Genomic DNA, 20840 nt, shown 5'->3' with positions numbered 1-20840 from the left:
AATTTTTGACAAAACTTACTTCGAAAGTACTCAAATAATTATAAAAAGTATTTAAGAAAAAATGATATGTGTATTGTTATATTTTTCAAATTAGTTATGCACCGAAAAAAAATTGTTTAAAATATCTTTGTTATTTGTCAAAGTTCTCATTTGAAATTGACAATTCGTTTACGGAAGTATACTGCTCTATCTATATAAAAATTCAACAGACTTACATGTGTGTATTGCTTATGCAGCTAGAGAAAGATTGCAGTACCATTTTTCATTATAAGTTATTACTGAATAAGTATCACATTTCGTTTCGTTTTTTTTAGCCGTAAGGTTTTTTCTTTTATCAAAGTATGCTTACAAGAAAAATAATGTTATGTACAATTTAATGCAAAATGTTCATGTACATCAAAAACCTGCAACTTATTTGCATATATCTAAACAAGACTTTTTTTAAATTTAAATAATTTATTTTTAAATCTATACATTTAACCCTAATCCACCTTACCCAAACATATAACAAAAAAAAAGAAAGACACAAACACGAGTAGTTTAAAACATTTTTCTAACAGTTTAAAACATTTTTTAATAGTTTAAAACATCTTTTTAAAATAACCTTTTCCAAACTTTCCAAAATGCATAAATTAACAGCTACAGCGTGTTTTTCAAATTCAGCTAACTATACAATAAACTGTATCATTACTACGTCATAATTATTTAAAAAAAAAATTCAAAATCCAAATTTCTGTTTACTAATTAATAAACTGTAGCTTACTGAGCTTACATGAAACTTTTTATGCTATGTACGAAACAGCTGTCTAAACTTTTGTTTTTATATAAATAGATAAATATTTAGCTCCCATTCAGTTTGTTGAGCACTATCGACCAGAACTTTTTATAAAATATTTTATATGTATATAAGTATATGTATATTCATAATAAAGCTTAAAATGCGTAAATATAAATTAAAATTTATTGATGATTTTAGTAAATAATAATGTGATTGATAAAAATATTTTATTTTTAAAACTACAAATGCAGGCTTCGTTTACTTAAAATCCAAGTAGACTATTGTATTGCATATAACTACTCAACAATTATTTGTCAGCTACTTACAAACAGTAGATTTAGAATCGCTTGTATATGATTTCATTCACAAGTCGTTGTGGCCGGTGCTTAAGGCGATTGTCGAGAAATTAATGGACGAGCACATGCTCGAATCCTGCCGACGGCGTTTTTAATTTATTATCAACGAAGCTTATTCATTACTTGTAGTAGAAAAAAAAACCAAACAACATAAAATAAAATTCAATTAATATTCAAACAAACAGACAATCGAAATACATGGTGCCTGCCACTCAGACCAACTCGGTTTTTTCAAAACTTCCCAGCATCAAATCTTCGCCCATTTCAAAAAAGCTAAACAGGTTCCAACCTCCCCTCAATAACAATAGTAACAACTTTCGAAGGAAAGCAGTGCAGAAAGTCACTCCAATGCAAAAAGTTATTGATGCTTCACCGCCTAGAAAGAAACAGTAATTTTGTTATTCATTACATATACATAAAACAAATTAAATTTTAAGGTTATTTTTTGGAATTTAATCTTTAACATATATTGAATAGTTATTAATAAATATGTTTTACTAGTTTAGAATAAGAGTTGATAAATAATATATAGCACAACTAAAGATAATTATGATTTATTTTTTATAAAACTCATAGCTACATAACTAATTAATAGTATAACTTAAATAAATTTACTTATCTGAAGAAGTTATTTTAAATACAATTTAATAGATAACTAAGCATTAGATTACGACATTGTACAGGTTTTTTCCGTCAGTAGTTCCCGAATCGCCAGTGAAGCCAAACAACCAATCAGGCAAGCGTTTTGATCAGTCACGTGACAAGTTTTTCGACCAATCAACTCATGAAAAGCCGTCTTTTTACAAACCGGATAAGTTTACCCTACCTTCGCACAACGGACCCAACGGAACTTTCAGAAAAGAAATTAATTTGAGATCCGTCGAGGAACTTCGTAAGTTTTATACTTTAATGTTTTGTTTTTCTAGTAGAGATATAATTTGACTTCATATTTTATTTAGCATCTATCTTTTCTATATAACTTCTTGTAAATTTTGTTTATGTAAGTTATCAATTGCATTAAAGTATACTTTTCTTGAAGTAACGACATTAGCAGCATTATACCAAGTTAGTATATACTTGTATAAATATAATTAAGTGTTTAGTATCTATAAGATGTAACGTTAAAAGGCGTTAAATCCTGGAGATCCTGATAAGCTAAGCTTATCGGAATATATACCACTGATGTTCTTGTGCTAAAACTTTATTTAAACTGTTCAAACTTTGTTTACCTAAATTAATTTTTCAGCTGAAAAATACCAACAAGTTTTTTCAAACTTTCCAAATTTCAACGCTGTTCAATCTATTGTTAGTTTGTGTTGATTATTTCTAGCTCATTTAAGTATATAATATTTACTTAACAATTAAGTTGCTAACTTGATTGCAAACTAAGTAATTTAAAGCTAGCAGGATTCTAACTGAACTAAAAATAGTGTCAAAATTTATTATAATTTTTTTTTATAAATTACTCTATTACATCATTAATAAAAAAAAATTGGTTTACGTAACTACTCTAAGCTGCAAAGTAGTATGAAATAAAGTTGTAATTTATAAAAGTAAAAGTTTAAGATACAAAATATTTCAAACACTCAAAGTTTATTTAAAGCTTTTATCTTCCCCTAAAATTTAAATAAGTCAAAAATGATAAAATATTTTCTGCACTCATTTGCATAGATTAAATTATAAATGTCAGGGTTTTCTTATTTTAAGTTATATTTAAAAAATCAAGTAACTAAAATAAATGCAACTTTGCAATCTTCTGTTTATTAAAAGTTCACTAAGTTTATTAAATTGTTTTTTAAGTTGGTAAAAAGTAGTTTATTATATACATTTTTTCATTTTCTTATCTGAAAATGAACAAAATAATAAGATTAGTGTAGCATCAAAATATCTACTTAATTGTCTAGTGTTCACAAAACTTCTTACTTAAACTTTACTGTGCACAAGTTTTAAAATCGTAAGAACTACTGCTTTTTTCAACTGACTTTTCTCTGTCTAAAAAATGTAAAGTTTTGTACTGAATTTGAAATTTACATTTAAAAATATGTAGCTTTTACATTACTTTCATCATTATTTTAACTTATCAGTAATATGTTGCAGTTAAGGCCATAGGGGGGGGGGGGGGGTAGAAGCAATTTTTTGACCAAAATTAACATGTAGACTTATATTGTAGTAAATTTCATAATCTTTCAGATGCTTTTTTTAGATTTTAAAAATATTCAGTAACTTTTTTTTTATGAGAGGTTATATAAAGGGGTGTCGGAAACATTTTTTCGGAAGCAACCAAAGCAGACAAAAGCAAAAAAAAAACTTAAACATATTATTTAACAGTTAATCTATGTAGTATTATTACATACGACTAATATAGTAAATTTGGCTATATTGTAATATTGATTGTAAACTTGTGTTAAATTGAAAAGGAAGTTTAATAAATTACTATAATAAAACTAAACCATAAAGCAACAACAGTTTTAGCATCATGATATAACCTTACGTAAGATATTTATGAGTTGAGTATCAATGTAAGTTTAATATTAAAAATTTTGTCTCACTAAAGTTTTAAAAGTAGAGATAATAACATGAACATATTACAAAAAATAGTTACTCAAAAGTCCAATTACTAATAAAGAGAGTCAATATAAAGTTTAGAAAAAATTTAATGCTGTAATTGATAGCTTATACTGTTGTTTTAATACTTCTTGCATTTATTTAAAACGTAGCAAGATTTATTTAAACAGTGTATCCCATTTAATTTTGATTAAAAATGATAATTTAGTTTTACACTGATTGTGAAAACAATACTACTTTAAAAATTACAATAAAATATGTCAGAAGTGGGATTCGAACCCACGCCCACAATTGTGGACCAGAACACTCAGCATCGCATTGCGATGAAGCTTTTATGAATGAGTCTGGCGCCTTAGACCACTCGGCCATCCATTAAGTGAAACAGCGTATATATATAGTATGACGTTAAAATGCGACATTTAAATAAATTAACTTTAATCTTTTTAACATGATTAAATTTGCAATCTTAATCAATATAATATTTTTTTTAGGTATTTGATACAGTAGTGTATAGAGACGAGCCGTTCGTTGTTTGTGCTCCGACTGGTTCAGGTAACAATATTGTATTTATATTAAAGTTTTTAGTTTGTAATATTTATGTATATATAAAATATATTTATTAAATATATACATATATATATTTATTTAAATTTTTTAAAATTAAATATAAAAAATATTTAATAATTTTTATTCAATTGTATTATAAACAATATTTTATACAGCTGTTTCATATATGAGATATTTCTGTCTCATATATACCCCAGTAAAGCTTTAATTGTTTAAACATGTTTTGCAGAGATTTAAAACTTTATAAATATTATGACGTAGTAATAATGAAGGTTTTTATGCAGTAAGTTAAATAAAAAATATAAGCTGATTTTAATTTTGTTATTGGTTTAAGAATTTGTGCATTTTAAAAAGTTTTAGTAATTGCTGTTAAACATGTTTAATAACCTAAAGTTTTACTGAGGAATATATGAGATATAAATATCTCATATACGAAACAGCTGTATAAAACTGTTGTTTATTATATATTTAAATAAATATCTAGCTCAATATAACTTGTCGAGCACTATTAGTAGTATGTATATATATATTAGTTTTATTTAGTTCCAGGTAAGTTTATATGCTTACGTTAATTTTTCAATATTTAATATGTTTATTATTTTATTTCAGGTAAAACTGTTCTGTTTGAACTCGCAATAATCAGGCTGCTTATGACAAGCAAACAAGAAAATTCCAACAAGAACAAAATCATTTACAGTTGGTATAATTTATGTTTTTTTTAGTGTTGAAGTAGTTGTTTTTGTTTTGTTTCTGGTGGTTATTATTGTAGATCAGGGTTTCCCAAACATAATAATTAAATTAGCCACCCCCAAACAAGATTACTCAAAAATCTACAAACAAAAGCACCCAAGACCTTTTTTTTGCTCTTCATCAACAACTCCAAAATATCTAGTGTAAGTTTCAAAACTTCCATTAAAAACACCTAAACCCTTTTTTTGCTCTTCATCATAAACTCCGGAATATCTAGTGTAAGTTTTAAATTATGACCTCAAGGCCCCCTGTGGCTCCTTTACTGCTTTTGTGGTTATAATTGTACATAGTATAGTAGATATTAAAAACTTTTGAGTGGTTAGATTTTGTTTTGAACTGTAAAGACATTAAAATTCAAACTAAAATAAAACATTCAATTATAACTTTTAATTAATCAAAAAAAAAAATTTGAAGTTCACAAAAATAAACTACTTACGACTTAGGAAAAGTTAAATACTTTGACAGGTTTTTTGAAACCCTAAAAATAATCTATCATTTCAAATTACTCAAGGTAAAATTTATAAATTAAGTACAATAATCTGTTTTTTAAAGAATCATGACATAAAAAGCGTTAAACTTAGTTAAAACTTAAATTTCACAATTAAATGTTAGTAAAAGTTTGAAAGGTTTCTTTAATAACAAAAATAATTTGAATTTAAACTAGTTCAATTGAAACAGCATATTTCGGATTAATCACCAATAAAAAACATTTAATTCAAAGACACGTAATTAAATAAAACTTGTTAATTTAAAATTAATTTTACTTTACCCATAAATTATTTAAAAACATTGTTTATCAACACCCAGTCTTGTATTTTATTTTTTATAGAAATTGGTTTGAAAATATAATGACAACAATGCTACTTACAACAATAAAATATTAAAAATTGTAGAAAAAAGTAAAAAAATAATGTTAACGTTTTAGTGGCGCCTGTGAAAGCTTTGTGTAGTGAGCGATACGAAGATTGGAAGTTGAAATTTCAACCGTTGGGACTCAATTGCTTGGAAATGACTGGAGACACTGATGTTGAAAATTTGTGGCAAATGCAGAAAGCCGACATAATACTAACAACACCCGTTTGTTTCTTAATTAATCATATTGAATAAATGTTGAAATGAATTAATATTATATAAAACGATAAAGTTTTTCTATTAAAATATTTTCTATTGTGATATTGCCTGCACTGCTGCATGTAAAACTTAAGGTTTAACTAAAAATTAAGCCTGCAATTTAATAATGAACTTTAAACCTTCTGTAAATGAATACACCTCATTCCCAGTTTTAATTTTTACGGAAAAATTGCATCCATTGGCCAGGGTCTAAATAATTCTGGACTAAAATGACCTTTTTACAGGAAAAATGGGACAGCATGACGCGGAGATGGCGGGAAAACACGTCGTTCGTGAAACAAGTCTCCCTCTTTCTCGTCGACGAAGCTCACTTGTAGAATGACGAAACCAGGGGCGCTACTATGGAGGTTGAAAATTGTTAAACATAAAATTTAAAACACGTGTATATATTTTGTTGACTCGCTAAAACGACGGAACCAGGGGCGTGTTCTGCTGTATTTATTATTCAGCTAATAGATATTAAAGGCAGTCTGGATAATAACAAGTTAATCAACTTGTATATTTAATTAAAGTATAATAATATTACAGGCGGTGATTAGTAGAATGAAGACAGTTAGGACGGTGTTTAAAGAAATGAAATTGAGATTTGTTGCAGTTAGCGCCACAATACCCAACACACAAGACATTGCAGAGTGGCTTGGAAGTAAACAAAATCCCGCCGTCAAATTCAAGTAAAAATCAGTTTTATTTAATATTAAATTAACAGACAAAGAACTTCACCATACAACTAAATCCAAGACAACCAACGACTGGTTTTGTTTTTAACAGTAAAAATAGTAATAATAAGTTTTATGCCATTAGTAACTTTGCTGTTAGGTTCGAGTTTAATTTAGAGTAAACTAAACTTTTAAATATAAATGAGTTTTGAAAATTCTCTACACAACTAATACAATTTTTATTCTAATTGTGAAAAATGTATACAGTTTTAAGTTGTTTTTGATAATTAATTAAAAGTATTATAGCATGGATGAAACGTACAGACCGGTGCAATTGAGAAAAGTTGTGTTGGGATATCCGAAGCACAACTACAAAACTGCCCTATTCAAATTTGATATTAATCTCAACTATAAGCTAGTAAATGTCATCCAAACTTATTCGGAAGACAAACCTACTTTAATTGTTAGTCTAAATTAAAAGCGTATATGCTTGTATATTATGCATAGTATTGATTTGTTTTAAACGTCATTAGAAACATTGCATATAAAACTTTATATTAAGTGGGTAGGTTCCAAAAATGCACGAAGGGACACTTTTGCACGGATTGATTAATTTTTAAAATTAGTATGAATTTACTTTCTTTTTTTTTTACTATCACTATTACCCCTTACCCTTGGTCGGGAACTTGAAAAAAAAAATTCTTATTTCTTGTAAACTATCACTGTTACCCCTAACTTTTACACTAGGTCAGTAACTTTTTTTTCTTCTTCATCTATTATTATTTTATTAAATATATTTTTTTACTATAGCTGTTACCCTTAACATTACCCTTGGTTGATTTTTAAAGTAATATTATTGTTTTTATTAAAAAATCGTTTTTTTTACTATCACTATTACCCCTTACCCTTAGTCGGTTTTCTATTTTGTTATTATTTTTTACGATCGTGCAAAAATATCACTCGTGCAAAAATGTCTTCGTGCACATTTAACCCGTCCCCATATTTTAAGTACTAGTTGTTATTTTGAAGGTTTGTAATCGAGTACCGACTTTAATGTTGAGATATGGTATATTTAAGAAATTATATAAGAATGAAAATACATAAAAAATGTTAAAGATAGAACTAAGTTATTTTAACTTACAAAACTATCAGCAAATTGATATACACATTTTAATGGTATATCAGTAAAGATTTTGGTTTTTATAAACTCATAAGTCAACAGTTATGCATTATGACGTGATAATCAGTTTTATATGCACAATAATCAACCGGTTGTCGTGAGCCTGGCTAGCTCAGTCGGTAGAGCGTTGGACTTTTAATCCAACGGTCAGGGGTTCAAGTCCCCTGTCAGGCTTCCTTTTTTTTAAAACATTGACTTAATTAATATTCAATTCTCATTAAAGTTTCTAAATAAACAAAATTGTTTGTTAGATTTTAAATGCTCAATTTGATATTATGCTTTAGTTAGCTCAATTTGTATTTAATTTATGATAATCAATAAAATTTTAATCAAATTTATATGATTAAATGACACAAAAAAAGTACTTGTTAAAATGTAAATTTAACTAGTATACATTTATTTGATAACTTAAGACATATTAGAATTGTTAATAGAAGTTTTTTTTTTGAATATTGGAAATATATACATTGGAAATAACTTATAAAAAAAAGAAATAATTACAAATTAAATCGTTTAGCTGTAGTTACAAACTAATCAATTTCTTAAAAATGAAAACAATAACTGCTACTTAACTCCAATTAAATTTATTAAGCTGGCTTAATTTAACACCTTACTTTTTGTTACCCTTTTTTTCACAATGGTTACAGTATAAATTTTATAAGAACTAATCAATATGAATATCTAAAAAGAAAGTGTTTTTAGTCTTGTAAAGTAACATTACAATTTTTTTTCAAATATTTAATCTTTAACATATCACACGAAATTTTTAATGAATTGTTTTAGAACAAAAAGTCTACTAGATTTTGTTTTTTTTTTAATTTTTATCAAATTAAATATAAGCGCAATTAAATGTAAACACCCATAGAAATTTTTAGTATGTAAGTTTTAGAAATAAAAATATTAAATAACTTACAAAATTTATATATATGTATATATAATTAGACAAAGTATTATTAAAACTTTATCTTATACTAAATAATTCTACAAGAAAACGGGTTGTGAAACATCATTAATTTTAAACCAAAACAAGAGTTTAATAAAATTAACTTAACCTTAAGACTTCACAGTTGTATGATAAACAGAGTTTTTATCAAGATAATTCCTTATGGTATTGTTGCGTCATAATACGCTAGTCAGAAATATAATGCTGATGAATGCGTTCCAAACGTGTGGCCGGTTAGCTCAGTTGGTTAGAGCGTCGTGCTAATAACGCGAATGTCGCGGGTTCGATCCCCGTACTGGCCACATATCTTCCTCGTTAGTATAGTGGTGAGTATTCCCGCCTGTCACGCGGGCGACCGGGGTTCGATTCCCCGACGGGGAGTTTTTTGCATACTTAATTTATTGGAATCGGTATTGTTATCCATAAACTATTTAATAACAAAATTATGAATTTATTCTTTCTAATCAAAATATATAATAACATAAGGTATATCAAATATTTTTTCAATTTATCTAATATTTTTCTAACAAGTGTTAGTAGCCTAAAGAACATTTTCAAGTATATAAAGTAAATATTGAGTTATTTCAACAAGTCTTCGTGGCGCAATCGGTTAGCGCGTTCGACTGTTAATCGAAAGGTTGGTAGTTCAAGCCCACCCGAGGACGTAATTTTATTTATTAAACATTGAAGAGTGTGCAAAATTTTTATACTGAGCGTGTTTTCTCACTTTCACACTTTTACAATAGTTTTAAGTTATTTTAAACATCCGATTCTTTAGATTGAGATTCTATCTTTTTATTTATACATAAGTATTTCTTATCTTTTTCGATCTTCAAAAAGTTCGTTTTAAATTACTAGTTAACCTTCAATACAAACTCATTATCAAATAACTAATATTAAATTGGATATACAAAATAGTAGGGTGGCAAAAAATCCTGGAATTTGAGAACATAGGCAAAATAAACCTGGATTTTGGTACAAAAAATGTAAGAAAAACCTTAAATTTTTTAAATTATAGTTTTTTAAACCTGATAGTCAAAATCAGCCAATTATTGACAAGAAAACCTGTTTTATATGGTTTTTCTGAAAAATACCTATGATGGAAATACTTTATTAGAATCTAAATAAAAACAAATTATACAGTAATCTTCCTTTATTCTACCAACATATGTTTCTGTGTGTCAACAAATCAACACACTTCAACTGTATAATTTGTTTTTATTTATATTCCAGTGAAGTTGCTTTACGAGGATCTTTTGTTAGCAAACGATTAAAACTATATTTTGAACAGTTATTAGAATCTAATAAATTAATGGTTTTTAACTTAGTTAAACCTTTAACTTTTTAAATTTTTAAATTATAGTATTTAACAACTTTGATATTAAAAAAAAATTTGATTGTATCTTTTTTAGACTTAAAAAAGTGTACAGAAGTTTTAATAAGTAATCGATAAATTATTAGTTAAATTATTATTTTAATTAATTAAACTACTTTGTTACTTGCATTTACATTGTTTTGAATGTCATGTCTAGTCAGTCAACAAGAGCCTATTTCTGATTGGTCTAACTGAAAAGAGTTTAGATTAAGAGAAAATTAAGAGCGAAATAAGAGCAAAGCTAAATAAAAATGTCTGATGCAATGTTTTATGCCTAATGTATTTTATATTAAATGTTGTAAATTTTAACATACAAGTTTGCCAAAGATCGAACTGAAAAAGTTTATCCTGACTTTTCTAAATCAAACTCTTAGTAAAAAACTATAAAAAAATACATAACCAAAGACTTGAAAGTTTTTAGTTTGTTTCAAAAACTCAATTAGACCATGAAAAAGATGAACTGCGAAAGTAAATGATTCTAGAAAATAATAATATCAAAATGCAATTTTTAGTAACGATAAACTTTCTTTTTAAGAGCATGTTTACATAAGTTTCCTACTATTTTTCCAAAAACCCTTATCTTTTCATGACTTATGTAATTTTACTAGTTTTTCCTAGCTTTGTGGCAACCCTGAACATATTATTTAATTAAATAGGATGATAAAAAAAAGTAACAAATTTAAACTAAAAACAAATTAAATTTAGATTGTATGGCTATTTATGATATATATATCAACATAAAGGCTTTTGAAAAATCATCTGAGAAGAATTTTGACGAAGTTGATTAAAAATACTTAAACAGGTTGCGATAGTCAGGGTTGGCACTGGTTTTTGATAAATTTCTTTCAGGTTTTTTTAATTCCTTCCAGGTTTTTGAAAGTACATGTTTTTTGGTCTGTTCTTAGTTAAAACTAAGTTAAAGGTTAAAAACTGGGTAATTACCGATGATGATGTCCACCAATACCAAGCTGAAATTATATTATACTTGACGCCATTTTAAACCATAATTTTAGTTTTATTAGTTTATGATAATTAAGTTTAATTTTATTTTAGTATATAACAAAAATTAAATAATAATTATACTGTATCGTAAAAGTAGTTTAAATCTATCAAAAAACACCATTAAGTACTTAAAATCGTTAAAAAAGCTTAAAACTTTCAAAAACTTGTAAGAAATTTTGAAAACCAGGAGTAATTTCGCTAAAAATATTTGGCCACCTGAGATAGGTAAAAGTGTAGTAGTACTAGGCTTTTAAATATTAACAAGTTTCTAAATTACAAACTTACGTATTTAAAATAAATGATACTTTATAAATTATGTATTTTAAACTTCAAACCGAATTTTAATAACAGTTGTTTACAACACAAATTATACCATTTGTCGCGAGGAGATTTTAAGGGTTTTTGCATAGATCAAAATTGATCTCTTTAGAATATAAGATTAACTGCCCAAATAATTCCTTTAAAAACAACTCTTACTTTTTAGTATTTTATTCTTACAAATTATAAGTTTTGTTTGATAATCAAAGTTAGTAGCTTTGACAAACTTTTCTTAGCATTTTTCAAAAAAACTTTATTTTATTTTTTTGTCGATCATCTAGCAAACCTTGAAGTTTTTACTTACGTTGGGGACAATTAAGTAACATATATTTTTATATCTTCTAAAACCATTAATTTATTAGATTCTAATATAATTTTTAGAAAATAATAAAGTATTTCCATCATAGGTATTTTTCAGAAAAACCATATAAAACAGGTTTTCTTGTCAATAATTGGCTGATTTTGACTATCAGGTTTAAAAAACTATAATTTAAAAAATTTAAGGTTTTTCTTACATTTTTGTACCAAATTCCAGGTTTATTTTGCCTATGTTCTCAAATTCCAGGATTTTTTGCCACCCTACTATTTTGTATATTCAATTTAATATTAGTTATTTGATAATGGGTTTGTATTGAAGGTTAACTAGTAATTTAAAACGAACTTTTTGAAGATCGAAAAAGATAAGAAATACTTATGTATAAATAAAAAGATAGAATCTCAATCTAAAGAATCGGATGTTTAAAATAACTTAAAACTATTGTAAAAGTGTGAAAGTGAGAAAACACGCTCAGTGTAAAAATTTTGCACACTCTTCAATGTTTAACAAATAAAATTACGTCCTCGGGTGGGCTTGAACCACCAACCTTTCGATTAACAGTCGAACGCGCTAACCGATTGCGCCACGAAGACTTGTTGAATTAACTCAATATTTACTTTATATACTTGAAAATGTTCTTTAGGCTACTAACACTTGTTAGAAAAATATTAGATAAATTGAAAAAATATTTGATATACCTTATGTTATTATATATTTTGATTAGAAAGAATAAATTCATAATTTTGTTATTAAATAGTTTATGGATAACAATACCGATTCCAATAAATTAAGTATGCAAAAAACTCCCCGTCGGGGAATCGAACCCCGGTCGCCCGCGTGACAGGCGGGAATACTCACCACTTTATACTAACGAGGAAGATATGTGGCCAGTACGGGGATCGAACCCGCGACATTCGCGTTATTAGCACGACGCTCTAACCAACTGAGCTAACCGGCCACACGTTTGGAACGCATTCATCAGAATTATACTTCTGACTCGCGTATTATGACGCAACAATACCATAAGGAATTATCTTGATAAAAACTCTGTTTATCATACAACTGTGAAGTTTTATTAAACTGTTGTTTTGGTTTAAAATTAATGATGTTTCACAACCCGTTTTCTTGTAGAATTATTTAGTATAAGATAAAGTTTTAATAATACTTTGTCTAATTATATATACATATATATAAATTTTGTAAGTGATTTAATATTTTTATTTCTAAAACTTACATACTAAAAATTTCTATGGGTGTTTACATTTAATTGCGCTTATATTTAATTTGATAAAAATTAAAAAAAATACAAAATCTAGTAGACTTTTTGTTCTAAAACAATTCATTAAAAATTTCGTGTGATATGTTGAAGATTAAATATTTGAAAAAAGTTGTAATCTTACTTTACAAGACTAAAAATACTTTCTTTTTAGATATTCATATTGATTAGTTCTTATAAAATTTATACTGTAACTGTTGGGGAAAAAAAGGGTAACAAAAAGTAAGGTGTTAAATTAAGCCAGCTTAATAAATTTAATTGGAGTTAAGTAGCAGTTATTGTTTTCATTTTAAGAAATTGATTAGTTTGTCACTACAGCTAAATGATTTAATTTGTAATTATTTCTCTTTTTTTTTATAAGTTATTTCCAATGTATATATTTCCAATATTCAAAAAAAAAACTTCTATTAACAATTCTAATATGTCTTAAGTTATCAAATAAATGTATACTAGTTAAATTTACATTTTAACAAGTACTTTTTTTGTGTCATTTAATCATATAAATTTGATTAAAATTTTATTGATTATCATAAATTAAATACAAATTGAGCTAACTAAAGCATAATATCAAATTGAGCATTTAAAATCTAACAAACAATTTTGTTTATTTAGAAACTTTAATGAGAATTGAATATTAATTAAGTCAATGTTTAAAAAAAAAAGAAGCCTGACAGGGGACTTGAACCCCTGACCGTTGGATTAAAAGTCCAACGCTCTACCGACTGAGCTAGCCAGGCTCACGACAACCAGTTGATTATTGTGCATATAAAACTGATTATCACGTCATAATGCATAACTGTTGACTTATGAGTTTATAAAAACCAAAATCTTTACTGATATACCATTAATATGTGTATATCAATTTGCTAATAGTTTTTTAAGTTAAAATAACTTTGTTCTATCTTTAACATTTTTTATTTATTTTCATTCTTATATAATTTCTTAAATATACCATATCTTAACATTAAAGCCGGTACTCGAATACAAACACTCAAAATAACAAATTTGTCTTAAATCAGGTTTATTGGCAAAATAAATAATAATAATATTTAAAATAAAAACAGACCGTAAAGCTTGTTCTTTTAAAAACCTGGAGGAACTTTACCAAAAACATTTGGCAACCCTGTTGTAAAGGTTACATGTAAAGTGAAAAAAAAATCGTTAAGACTCAAAAATTCTATCATATAGGAAAAAAACTCAAAAAATAAACAAATTTGAAGTAGCTTAACAATGTCTTTTCAATGTTGTTTTACTACTTACAGGGTTGCCACTCGGTCAAGAAAAGTCAGGAAATCAGGAAAAGTCAGGAAAAATTTTAAAAAATGACAAAAGTCAGGAAAAGTCAGGAAAAAAATGGGGGGTTTTGAAAAAAAGTCAGGAAAATTGATAAAGTTTTAAAAAAGTCAGATTTTGTCAGTTTTAATTTACAAAATTCCTTGTTTTCAAAGCCTTTAAATGGTATAAATTAGTAAAATATCTTTTATAAAACTGCAAAAATTTTCTATTAACATATTGAACAAGTACCCTACTTGAACAATCAGATTTTGTAAGCTTTTCAGCAGTGATGATCTGTAGCAAGGTCACTTTCATAGTGAAACTGGGATATATACACAAAAGTTTATCTAGCATAATTTTAGAATCAAAGTGTTTTTTGTTGAAGTGAATAATTGAGTTCTTTATAACTAAACAGTTAGTTTAGTATTTTATGTAACAAGTTAATGTGTATACTGAAACGGAATGTAGACCAGATGAAGGAAACCATATCTTCATTAGATGAAGAGGTTGAAGTGCTAATAAAAAAACGGAGAAAATAAATTTTAGTACATACATTTAAATACAGTATTTGATTAAGTTTTTTATTGTTTTAAGGTTTTATTTGTAAAAGTTCCTTATATGTCGTTTCGTTTATTTAGATACATTTATTATTATTATTATTATTGGAGTTTATTGTGCAAAGATGGACTCGGGCATTAAAACCCGAGCCGCTTAAACAATACACACGAAAAAAGAAACAAACAAATTACACTCAATGAAAATTAAAATCTAAAAACAACACAGTAAAAAAATAATATAAAAAAAATTACAATCAAATAGTCCTGTACGATAAATAATAACTTAGTATGCACATAGAACAAAACGAAATAAATTCTCATATAAAAACCTATGCATAGAGTAGAAAAGATTACACATTTACAAAAATTATATATAAAAACTTATAATCTGTAGGGGGAAGGCGTAAGGAAGAAAAATTGATCTTAGTGATACTATTATTTTAAAATGAATTTTTATTCATTAATCACTGTATTTTACTTGTGTTTATATTATTTAAATCAATTTTTTTTAGTTTTAATCGAAATTGTTCCACCTTCCCACACGAAACCACATCCTGCGGTAACTTATTCCACATATTTATTGTTCTGCAGAAAAAAGAATTTTGCCACTGACTGTTATTAAAATTATATTTACATTTTATTTTTTTATTATTTCCTCTCAAATTATAATTGGTCCTAGAAAATACAAAAAACTGATTGAAAAATTCTTTATATTTACCATTAACAATTTTAAAAAGTGTTATCAAGTCAAACTGCCATCTTCTATACTCTAGAGACTCCAATCTGAGTTTCACCAATCTATCTTTGTATGAGGAATTTGAAATGTTGCATCTAATACAAACAAAACGGGTAAAATTTCTCTGCACAGACTCAATCCTAATAATGTCTTTTTTTAAATAGGGTGACCATATTGGGGTATTGTATTCGAGTTTAGGGCGAACGTAGATTTTAAATAGTTTAGTAAGAATACTAGCAGAACTGGTCTTAAAACTTTTAAGTATTTGATATGATAAGTTTTGAGCAATTTTGTATAAATAACTTATATGTTTGTTCCATTTTAGATTTTCAGATATATGTATTCCCAAGTCTTTAAAAGATTTTACTGCTGGTATTTTAGTTTTATTAATTAAAAGGTTAATAGAGAAGGGTTTATTTTTATTGATGGTTAGAACTTGGCATTTTTTTGGATTTAAATCAAGTTTTCTTGTTTTTAGCCATTCGTGAATATTATCTAATGTTATTTGTAAAGAAGTTTCTGACTTGCTAAATACTTTTGCGTCATCTGCAAATAGACTTATTTCGCTTTGAATGTGAGTATTAAAAGTGATATCGTTGATGTAAATTAAAAAGAGAAGAGGACCAATGACTCCACCTTGTGGTACTCCACTGTGAATTTTTAGAGGATCTGATAATGTGTTGTTAATGAGTACACTTTGTGTCCTACTATTTAAAAATTCGCTTAACCAATTCACTAAGTTATCATCAAAACCATATTGAGTCATAATTTTTAATAATCTAATGTGTGACACAGAGTCAAAAGCTTTTTTGATGTCAGTATAGACCACTGTGACTGATTCATTGTTTAAGTAAGTTATTAGCCAAGTATGTAAACATGTTAATAATTGAATTCCTGATGATCGGTGGGGAACAAAGCCAAATTGTTTTGGTGTTAATAAATTAAAGTCGAAGAGGTTGTTAAATATTTTTTGGGAAATAATGTGTTCAAAAATTCGGGAAAACGTACTGGTTAAGGATATTGGCCTATAATTTAATGGGTCGTGTTTGTTACCTTTTTTGTATACTGGAATTACATAAGATGTTTTCCATTGTTTTGGTATTTCTGACAATGCTAGGGAGCAATTAAAAATTAATAATAAAGGAAAAACTAATGATGGAAAAGCATGCTTAATAAAATAAGGTGGAGTTTTCTCTGGCGTTCTAATAATTTTATCTTTAAGATGCTTCGTCGATGTGTTAATGTCTCCAGAACTTATAATAAAACTTTTCATTTTACTGCATGTTTTTTTAGGTTGCTTAAAACTTTGATGATTTTGATCTTGTTTAAATACATTTTGAAAATTTTTATTGAAGAGTGTGACTCTTTCAAAATCTGAAATTACTGTTTTGTTTTTATGGTGATCAAATAGGGGAGGCAATGAAGTAGTTAATTTAATTTTAGATTTAACGTAGCTATAAAAATTTTTTAAATTTGGGTTAGTGGAGAAGGATTTTTCATATTCTAAATTGTATTTTTTAACAGCTAATTCATATTCTTTTGATTTAATTTTATAGTCTTTGGAGAATGATTTATTTTTCTTACTTTTTTTGTAAAGAATAAGTTTTTCTTTTAATAATTTTTTAATGTTAGATGGATATTTTTTTGCATTTGTTATTTTTAGGATAAGGTGGAATAAAGAGTTTAATTGAAGTTTGAATTAAGTCGATAAATTGGTCATAAAAGTGTTGGAGATTTTTTGATTTATCAAATAATGAAGTCCAATCAATGTTTGACAAGTATTTGTTAATATTTTTAAAATCAGCCTTTTTAAAATTATATGAAACTACTTTAGAATTCTGTATTTTTTGACTTTTAGTTTTAGTGTTAAATGAGATCAAATTGTGGTCACACGTGGTTGTTAATGGGAAGCTAGTTAAAAGATATGTTATTTTATCTAAACCCAAATGGTTGCAAATTAATAAATCGAGTATGTTTCCACTTTTATGAGTTGGTTTTTCAATTACTTGAGTTAAAAAGTTATCTGTGCAGAAATCAAGAAAAAATTCATGGGATTCATTAAAGCTTGTATAACGAAATTCTCCAGTTAATGTTTGGCAGATTGAAATCCTCAAGAATAAAATAAGAATAGCTATCCGGCAAAAACAATTTAATCAGTTTAATTATATTTTTAACAGTTGGGGCACATTTCGCAGCCAGTGAAGGAAGGTAGATACACAAAAATCTTAGTTTAGTCTTTTTAAAAATCACATCTATACATAAATATTCAAAACCAAGGGTATTAATCAAGTTTATATCATTTTTAACACTAAAAACTTTAAAGGAATCTTTGTAGAGAACTGCAACACTTCCACCCCTACTTATCCTATCGTTTCGGACAATATTATAATTACGAGGACAAATAACGGCATCGTTGACTTTAGGAGTCAACCATGTTTCAGTTAAAAAAAATAAGTCAATATCTTTCATATATAAATAATTTTCTAAAATATCAACTTTATTTAAAACAGATCGTATATTAGTATAAAAAATCTTTAAATTACTGTTAATATAACTATTTATAGAAGACTGATTAATCTTATCAGAACTAGCAGATAGATTCAATTTTTTATAAAAGTTTAAAACGTCTGACTTACAGTCTGTCCTATTAATCCCAGAGCCTCTGGGTGTCGAATCGAAAAAGATGATTCGTAGCTTCCACTATCTCATTGTTCTTTATCAAATATTTTATGTTGAGATTATTTTGTTCTGCTAAAACTTGTTTTCTTTTTAATTCTTCTCTTAGCTTCTTAAATTTTTTCAGTTGTTCAATGGTTCGATCTTGATTTATGTAGATTTTAACTTCAAATTCATTTGTCACATACTTGAGATTTCTCAGTTTTATCAGTCTTTCTTTAGCTTTTTTGTCATTGAGTTTTACAATTATAGGTCTGATTTTTCCATCTGCAAATTTACCTATACGGTATAAGGATTTTAGTTCGTGTTTCTCGATTTTATTTTCACCTAAAACTTCTTGTAGGACTTTGAAATATTTCTTGCAGCCATCAAGTTGAGGAACACCTTTATTTTCCGGAGTATTAAATACGATTATATTTAATCTTTTTTTCTCAATCTGTTTTTGTCCGTTATCAGCTTCTATTTTACCTTTTACAACATCAAGTTTATTGTTTATGTCGGTAAGAACTTCAACTGGCTTGTTTTTGACAATATCAGCATAAGTTGCTTCAAAACTGTTAATTTTAGTATTGATTTTGGAATAAAAGTCTTTTGGTTTCATCGTTTCCATTGCATCAACATATGTAGAAAACTTTGATTCAAATTTGGAAGAAAACTGTTTTGAATTCCAAAAAACTTCTTTGTAACTCTGTGACTTTTTCTTCTAAAGAAATAACTTTGTTACTAAACATCACATATTTGTCATCATTCTGAATTTCAACAATACTCTTTTCAATGCTTTTACTTTTTTCATTATACTCAGTTTTTATTCTACAAATATCAGCCTGGAGTGAGTTGAATTCATTGTCTTTTCTACATCCAAACGCAATCAACTTTTCTTTCAACAGTTTTCCTATTTTGGAACATTCAATCAAAGCTTTGATTTCAGCTTCCATAGACATTTACTTTATTACTAACAACAACAACCTCATTCAATATATGTCGTTTCGCTTATTTAGATATATTTATGCTAGGAAATTCTAAAAAACTGTTCCTTATTGTTTTAAGGTTTCAACTGTAAACATTTGTTATTTTTTAAAGGTTTTACTTATTAAAGTTCGTTATTAATTCAAGGTTTTAACTGTAAAAGTTCCTTGTATGTTGTTTTGTTTATTTAGATACATTTATGCTAGGAAATGCTAAGAAAACGCGTCTTTTTTTAGACAAGCTGTGTTTATAATGTAATAATACAAGTATTTTGCTAATAGAGCTGTTTATTACAAACATCAATCATACACAGATGGTTTAAGTGATGTACTGGAAGTTTGATGATAGAATTCAGCAAAAAAAATTTTCTCAGCTTGATCAGTGGCAACCATGTACTTATGACAGTTTTTTTTTACCTTAAATTTAATTTTATACAAAAAAAAAATTAAAAAACTTGTTCTTGAAAAAACTTTTAAACTCCTGATTTATGTAAAATTTAAATGATCTTAATTTATCTATAATATTTTTAATTGATTTTATTAATAGTAAAAAAAATTAAGAAGATTTAGTATACTTTACCAATTAAACCTAGTAATCATATTATTTATATTAAAAGTAATAAAATGAAAACAATTCTATATTTTAAACTTAATTTTTAGATGCTCATCAGCAAACTTCAGCTTTTTAAGTTGATTTATAAAACTTGTATAAAAACTTGTATATACAGTTTAATATGCACACCTTTGATTTAATTAAATTTCAAATTAATTAAATTGTTCAAAATATCTTAATTTATTTTTAAACACGCCAATTCGCACAATGTTTAATTTATATATTGCTTTCAATTAAACTTCTAAGAAATAAGTTGTACTAATTTATATAAATTTATAGTTTTGTTCAACAAGGAAAGGTGTAGAGCAAGCTGCAAACGTGTTGGCTGAAGATCTCGTATTGAGAATGTCACCCGAAACAAAACATCATCTGTCAACTCAGGCAGGACTCATCAGAAACAACAAGTTTTTGAATTAGTAAAGAAAGAATTTTAATATTTTATAATGTAGTAAGCTAAACTAATTAATTTTATTGCTGAGCTTTTATCCCAAGTTTATCAATATTAAAGGTAGTTATTAATTACGATATTTCAGCTACAACTAAAATATTAATATCTAACCATGTTGTCAGGTTGCGTGAACTAGTTGTATTGGGAATTGCAATTCATCACGCAGGATTCGATTTTCACGACAGAAGCATCGTTGAAAAATTGTTTTGTACCGGAAACCTACTCGTATTAGGTTTTGATTTGTTCATTAAATGTTATTAAAAGGCTTAATCATTATTTATAATTAGTCAGAAAAGCTCGTCTTTTTATATATGAAATAAATTTTAATATGTATATCATTATTATTAATCTACAACA

At 26.7% G+C, this 20840-nt stretch overlaps 6 non-coding genes and 1 pseudogene across 6 annotated transcripts; 4 read left to right on the top strand and 3 right to left on the bottom strand.

The window, feature by feature from the left end:
- Positions 1–20840, top strand: part of LOC145843067 (putative ATP-dependent DNA helicase HFM1) — a 93621-nt pseudogene that overhangs the window by 26368 nt on the left and 46413 nt on the right.
- On the top strand, positions 8085–8157 carry Trnak-uuu (transfer RNA lysine (anticodon UUU)). The gene has a single exon. It is a non-coding gene; the product is annotated as a tRNA-Lys (tRNA).
- Positions 9155–9228, top strand: Trnai-aau (transfer RNA isoleucine (anticodon AAU)). The gene has a single exon. It is a non-coding gene; the product is annotated as a tRNA-Ile (tRNA).
- Positions 9236–9307, top strand: Trnad-guc (transfer RNA aspartic acid (anticodon GUC)). Its single transcript has one exon. It is a non-coding gene; the product is annotated as a tRNA-Asp (tRNA).
- Trnan-guu (transfer RNA asparagine (anticodon GUU)) lies at positions 12457–12530 on the bottom strand. Its single transcript has one exon. It is a non-coding gene; the product is annotated as a tRNA-Asn (tRNA).
- Trnai-aau (transfer RNA isoleucine (anticodon AAU)) lies at positions 12822–12895 on the bottom strand. Its single transcript has one exon. It is a non-coding gene; the product is annotated as a tRNA-Ile (tRNA).
- Positions 13878–13950, bottom strand: Trnak-uuu (transfer RNA lysine (anticodon UUU)). Its single transcript has one exon. It is a non-coding gene; the product is annotated as a tRNA-Lys (tRNA).

Source organism: Thalia democratica, chromosome 8 (assembly GCF_965202585.1).
Source record: "Thalia democratica chromosome 8, ktThaDemo2.hap1.1, whole genome shotgun sequence".
Classification (NCBI taxonomy): domain Eukaryota; kingdom Metazoa; phylum Chordata; class Thaliacea; order Salpida; family Salpidae; genus Thalia; species Thalia democratica.
Note: the sequence above shows the minus strand (reverse complement) of the source record. Positions and strands in the feature narration are given on the sequence as shown.